The sequence below is a fragment of the Microcaecilia unicolor genome, chromosome 1, assembly GCF_901765095.1.
Source record: "Microcaecilia unicolor chromosome 1, aMicUni1.1, whole genome shotgun sequence".
NCBI classification, from domain to species: domain Eukaryota; kingdom Metazoa; phylum Chordata; class Amphibia; order Gymnophiona; family Siphonopidae; genus Microcaecilia; species Microcaecilia unicolor.
This window is the reverse complement of record NC_044031.1, coordinates 34,785,100-34,792,194: the sequence shown is the minus strand read 5'-3', so window position 1 is coordinate 34,792,194 and position 7,095 is coordinate 34,785,100.

Genomic DNA, 7,095 nt, shown 5'->3' with positions numbered 1-7,095 from the left:
AGGCCTAGTATTTTTGGAAAGAGTAAACAAGCGATTCATTTGTACAGCCTGTGCCATGATTTGGATGGGCTGGAGTGGGGTTTCAATGACAACTTCAGAAGCTGGAGAACAAGGACCGTGCCGGGCAGACTTCTACAGACTGTGACCTGAAAATGGCAAGGACAGATTAAGATCAAGTACACACATGTAGTATCACATCATATCGTATGCTGTGAGTTTATTTTGTTGGGCAGACTGGATGGACCATACAAGTTTTATCTGCCGTTTTCTACTGTGTTACTATTCACAAAAATGTATCATTAGTTTTCCTTTAAATTATGACCCTCCAAAAGGGGAAAATAAAACAGTTTACAGTTTATTTATACAACATTTTTATTAATGACACTTCAATAAAATACACTCTATTGTCCATTTATATACAGCCTCACAGATATAAATGTTCACAGAGAAAGGTTTTGTTAACCTATTACAGAGTGCCAACCACTTTTCACATTTTATCCCCATCCCCCTCTTTGATATGAGGGATGCCCCCATGTCATTTACGCATTGCTTTAGTAGTGACTGTACATGGAATTCTCATACGCATTATGGATCTTAACCTCAGGTAAATATTTGAAATTTCAGGCAGTCAATACAAGAAGCTCCATACAACCATCAATTGTGTGGCTACTATCCTCATCTGCTCGCTGTTACATGGACAGTATGTAAACCATATTCCCTAATAACTATTAAACTGTGTCCTATATAGTCTTTAGACCTTTATATAGTAAAACTATTGCGAACTTATGACTAAGCAAACAGGTATACTAACAGCCAGTTTTTCATCAGTCTGTGCACTGTATTGTATCTACCTGTGTTCCAGCAGATTACACGCAATTTATGAGTATACATTAACCTTTGGTCTTATTAAGTGTGACAAACAAAGATTGTCGGCCGTATTGAACATGGTACACAACCCGCATCTTAGTGTTTTCACCTTCCAATTAAACCAACGCTCAAAGGAACTTTTTATAACAATTTAGCAAGTGAACACTCCTTATAATGCTCCTTCCCTCCCCCTCCCTATCCCTTTATCTCCCCCACTACCCTCTCCCTCCTTGATTCCCATCGAATGTGTGTTTATAAAAATAAGGTTATAAACGTGTATCTTTGACTGCTTCTCGGTTATAACGTGTTAAGTACAAGACTCCATCCTCTTTGAGTTAATGTGTCTAACACTGTCCCCCAAAGCTTTAGAAAACGCGCCTTACGGCCGCATGAACCTTTAGCCTCCCTTGCTTCCTATGTCATCAGTTGGTGTGTCTGGTTTCGCCAATGCCAATAGGAGGTTTATCTGAAGTCCAAGATTGTAATCTGCATTTTCTTGCCACCAGACACAACTTATGACATAGAAGTGTCTCATCTGCTGTTAAGCCCCGAAATGCACCTGGGCAGTCCAATATCAATTGCAGGGGAGTACCCACTATTCTAAGTGATATCAGTGAAGTCATAAAATTTACTACCTTCCGCCAGTAGCTCTGAATCATTAAACATTCCCAAAATGCATGGTAAAAAGTGTTCTCCACAAGACCACATTTCAAGCATTTTGGTGTAAGGATTCCTCCCATTCGAGACAATTGAGCTTGTGTGATATAGGCTCTGTGTAACACCCTGATTGCACATTCCCTGTAATTGGCTCCACTGATTAGTCGGGGAATACTTTTAATGTAGGCTTCAACATCCCAGTTAGATAAATCCGCTCCCGTATCTGCCTACTACTACTACTACTACTAAACATTTCTAGAGCGCTACTAGGGTTACGCAGCGCTGTACAAATTAACAATTAAGGACGGTCCCTGCTCGGAAGAGCTTACAATCTAAAGGACGAAATGTCAAGTTGGGGTAGATAAGTTTTCCTGAGAAGAGGTGAAGTGGTTAGGTGCCGAAGGCGATATTGAAGAGGTGGGCTTTGAGCATTGATTTGAAGATGGGTAGGGAGGGGGCACGGCGTATGGGCTCAGGGAGTTTGTTCCAGGCATAGGGTGAGGCGAGACAGAAGGGGCGGAGCCTGGAGTTGGAGGTGGTGGAGAAGGGTACTGAAAGGAGGGATTTGTCTTGAGAGCGGAGGTTACGGGTAGGGACGTAAGGGGAGATGAGGGTAGAGAGGTACGGAGGGGCCGCAGATCGAGTGCATTTGTAGGTGAGTAAGAGAAGCTTGAACTGTATGCGGTATCCGATTGGGAGCCAGTGAAGTGACTTGAGGAGAGGGGTGACATGAGTATATCGGTTAAGGCGGAAGATAAGACGTGCGGCAGAGTTCTGGATGGACTGAAGGGGAGATAGATGGCTATGTGGGAGGCCGGTCAGGAGTAGGTTGCAGTAGTCAAGGCGAGAGGTAATGAGAGAGTGGATGAGAGTTCGGGTGGTGTGCTCGGAGAGAAAGGGGCGAATTTTGCTAATGTTGTAGAGGAAGAAGCGACAGGTCTTGGCTATCTGCTGGATGTGCGCAGAAAAGGAGAGGGAGGAGTCGAAGATGACACCGAGGTTGCGGGCAGATGAGACGGGGACGATGACGGTGTTATCAACTGAGATAGAGAGTGAAGGGAGAGGGGAAGTGGGTTTGGGTGGGAAAACAATAAGTTCAGTCTTAGACATATTCAGTTTCAGGTGGCGGTTGGACATCCAGGCAGCAATGTCGGATAAGCAGGCCGAGACTTTGGCCTGGGTATCCGCAGTGATTTGTGGTGTGGAGAGATAAAGCTGGGTGTCGTCGGCATAAAGATGATAGTGGAAACCATGAGAAGAAATCAGGGAGCCTAGGGAAGAGGTGTAGATTGAGAAAAGAAGGGGCCCAAGGACAGATCCCTGAGGAACTCCAACAGAGAGCGGGATAGGGGAGGAGGACGCACCATGAGAGTGTACTCTGAAGCTACGATGGGAGAGATAAGAGGAGAACCAGGAGAGGACAGAGCCCTGGAACCCAAGGGAGGACAGTGTGTCAAGAAGTAGGTTGTGATTGACAGTGTCAAAGGCGGCGGAGAGGTCGAGGAGGATGAGGATGGAGTAGTGACCTTTGGATTTGGCGAGGAATAGGTCATTGCAGACTTTAGATAGTGCTGTTTCTGTTGAGTGTAGGGGGCGAAAGCCGGATTGAAGCGGATCAAGGATGGCATGAGAGGAGAGAAAATCAATACAGCGGCTGTGAACGGCGCGTTCAAGTATCTTGGAGAGGAAGGGTAGGAGGGAAATGGGGCGGTAGTTGGAGGGACAGGTAGGGTCAAGTGATGGTTTTTTGAGGAGTGGAGTGACCACAGTATGCTTGAAGGTGTCCGGGACCGATGCAGTGAAGAGAGAGAGGTTAAGGATATGACAGATGGTGGGGGTGATGGTAGGAGTGATGGTGTTGAGTAGGTTGGTGGGGATGGGGTCAGAGGAACAAGTGGTGGCTTTCGAGGAGGAGAGGAGATGGGTGATTTCCACTTCGGTGATAGCAGGAAAGGAGGAGAAGGAGGCCTGGGTAGGTTGGATGACAGAGTGAGATATAGGCTGAAGAGGAGGAGAGGGAGTAGTGGAGAATTTGAGGTTGATCTTCTGGACCTTGTCACGGAAGTAGTGGGCTAGAGATTGAGGAGAGAGTGAAGAGGGGGTGGGAGCAGAGGGCACTTTGAGGAGGGAGTTGAGGGTGGCGAATAGACGACGAGGGTTAGAGCTGAGGGAATTGGTCAATTGGATATAGTAGTCCTGCTTAGCGAGGAATAGGGAGGATTGGAAGGAGGATAGCATGAATTTGAAGTGAATGAAGTCAGTAAGGGTGCGAGATTTCCTCCAGAGGCGTTCAGCCGAACGGGCGCAGGAGCGGAGGTATCGGGTGCAAGGGGTCAACCAGGGCTGGGGATTGGTACGTCTTGTGGGCCGGGAGGTGGACGGTGCAAGGGTGTCAAGAGCAGAGGAAAGAGTGGCATTGTAAGTGGAGACAGCTTTGTCAACGGATGTGGAGGACAAGATGGAAGGGAGGAGATCAGAGATAGTAGAGGATAAGGTGGGGGGGGTCGACAGCCTGGAGATTTCTGGACGTAGTAGTTAGTGTTGGGCGAGATTGAGGGGGAGGGTGCTGAAGTGTGAATGTGATAAGGTGGTGGTCGGAGAGGGGAAGAGGTGAAACGCAGAAAGTGGAGGGTGAGCAAGTAGAAGAGAGGACGAGATCAAGACAGTGGCCAGATTTGTGAGTAGGGGTGGTGGGGCTCAGTTGGAGGTTGAAGGAGGAGGTAAGAGCGAGGAACTGAGAAACATACGAATCGGAAGGGTTGTCAGTGTGGATGTTGAAGTCACCGAGAATGAGGGATGGGGATGAGGGCTCAAGAAAGACGGAGAGCCAGGCATCGAAGTCGGTAAGGAAGGAAGGAAGGGATTTCTCAGGGGGGCGGTAAATGACTGCAACTCTGAGTGGCAGTGGGTGGAATAGACGGATGGAGTGAACTTCAAAGGATGAGAAGCTGTGAGACTGAGGTAGGTGGAGAGGTTGGAAGCTGCAGGCGGGCGAAAGTAGTAGTCCGACGCCGCCACCGCGGCCGACTGGGCGGGGCGAATGGGAGAAAAGATAACCTCCGTGGCATAGGGCTGCGATTGAGGCAGAGTTGTCCGGGGTGAGCCAGGTTTCAGTTAGGGCGAGCAGGTGAAGGGAATGGGAGATGAAGAGATCGTGGGTGAAGGGAAGTTTGTTGCAGATTGAGTGGGCGTTCCATAGGGCACACGAGAAAGGGAGGGAGGAGGGGGGGAGGAGGGGAATAGGGATGAGATTGGAGATATCGCGGGATCGTTTGCATAAATGAGATGAGGATGAGGACAGGTGTGGGGGACCTGGGTTGGGATTGATGTCACCCGCGGATAGCAGGAGAAGGAGCAAGAGAGTGCGGAGAAGGGTGGGTGATGAAGGGTGACGAAGGCGGCGAAGACGGGATGCGCTTAGGAGGAAAGGGGAAGGGTTCATGGCAGGAAGGAGGTGTTGAAGGTTGAGAGCTAGGAAGGAGGAGGAAGACAGTAGGGATGGTGAGGAGGTGGGGGACAGGGGTAGGTAGGGGAGGGCGGAAGAGGATAGGGATGGGTAGTGAGATCGTGTGGAAGACAGCGGTGAGAGGAGGAAAAGATTAGGGAGGGACAGGGCAAGGAATAGGATGTGAATGGGAGCCATGGGTAGTGACTGAGGTGTTCAAAGGGAAGGTAGGTGGGCTGGGAAACAGGCAGGTGAGGGTAAGCAGTCGGGCAGGAGAGTGATGAGCTGGTAGGAAGATGGGCTGGGAGGCAGGGGGGTGGTAGACAGTCAGGTGATTGGTGGAAAGTCAATGATTGGCTAGTAGTCAGGCTGGAGTGGTTTGAAGCAGGATCTGGCGGACTAGGACAAGCTGATGCAGACAGACTGGAGTAGGCTGGGACAGGCTGAAGCAGACGGACTGGAACAGGCTGTATCAGGCAGACTGGAGTAAGCTGGCTGGAGCAGAGGGCCTGGATTAGGCGGGCTGGAACAGCAGGAGCAGAAGGCTGGAGAGCTGGATCAGGCTGACTGGAGCAAGCTGGATTAGGCTGGATTAGGCGGGCTGGAACAGCCGGAGCAGGAGGCAGGAGCAAGCAGGAAGCGCTGGATCCGACGGAGGCTGGAGTAGATGGACTGGGATGAGTAGGAAGAGCTGGATCCGACGGAGCAGGGACGAGCAGGGGGAGCTGGATCAGGCGGGCTGGAGCAAGCTGGATTAGGCGGGCTGGAACGCGCAGGGGGAAGCTGGATCAGGCTGGAGCAAGCTGGGTTAGGCGGGCTGGAACAGCTGGAGCAGGTGGCTGGAACAAGGAGGAAGAGGCTGGATCCGATGGACTGGGACGAGCAGGGCTGGATCAGCGGAGTGGAACAAGGTGGGCGAGCTGGATTAGGCGGGCTGGATCAAGCTGTAGCATGCGGGAAGAAGCTGGAATCGATGGAGCTGGTTTAGGCGGGCTGGATCAAGCTGTAGCATGCAGGAAGAAGCTGGAATCGATGGACTGGTACAGGGTGGTGGAGATGGGCTGGAGCGAGCAGGGAGAAGCTGGAGTGGTACAGGCTGGACGAGCTGGGTCAAGCTGGAGCAGATGGCTGTGATAAGCAGGCAGGTGGACTGGAACAACAGGCATGGAAGCAGGAAGAAGCTGGATTGTGCGCATGCAGGCAGATGGAGCAGATGAGGCAGATGGAGGCATGGAGCAGATGAGGCAGAGCAGGCAGGCAGGGAAGCTGGGCCTACAGACTGGTCAGGGACGAGGTGTGGCTGATGGATTGTTTCCCACGGTCTCTGTCCCTGCCTCCCACCGCCGACGGAGCTGAGTCAACCCCACTCGCGGCATCAGGGTCCACAACGTCCTCTGAAGCTGTGAGATTGATGGGGCTTCATCGGAGATATCATCAAAAAATTTCCGAATTTTCTCACCTAAATGAAGTTTTAGCGCCTCCCCATCCAAGGATTGAATATAATGCTTCATCTGACCATAGCTAAAAATGTGCCTCCAGTCTCCCTCTAGTGTGAGTTGTTCTAGGGGTTTTAATCTCCCTTCTCCATCTAAGATTGTTTTCTAACATACAATGCCTTTTTCCTCCCATTGTATAAAGACCGGATTTTCCAACCCTGGTGGGAACATCGGATTTCCCCTTATAGACAACAGTTCTGATACACTCGGGTTACCCCCCAGCTTCTTTGCCAAACCTCTCCAAGCTGCTTGTAAAGGCAATAAAAGTATACAATGTTTCAACCTCTGTGGCAGTGAAATGTTTTCTATATGCAGTAGGGTGATTAAGTCATAGGGGCTAAACTAAGCTTTCTCCAACTCCAGAGGTGTATGTGTGTGTGAAGAGAAAACCCAATCTGTCACCACCCGCATTAAACTAGCAAGGTTGTAATATTGCAAATTAGGGAGACCCAATCCTCCTTGTTGCCAGGCCCCCAGCAAAAAGTGCGTCTTGAGCTTAGCTTTCTTTCTTGCCCAACAGAACCGCCCCACTAATTGATATAATTGTTTAATGTCTTTTTGAAGTAAGTTCAATGGCAAAACCTGCAGGACATATAACCACCTGGGTAGAATTACCATTCGAATAAGGCT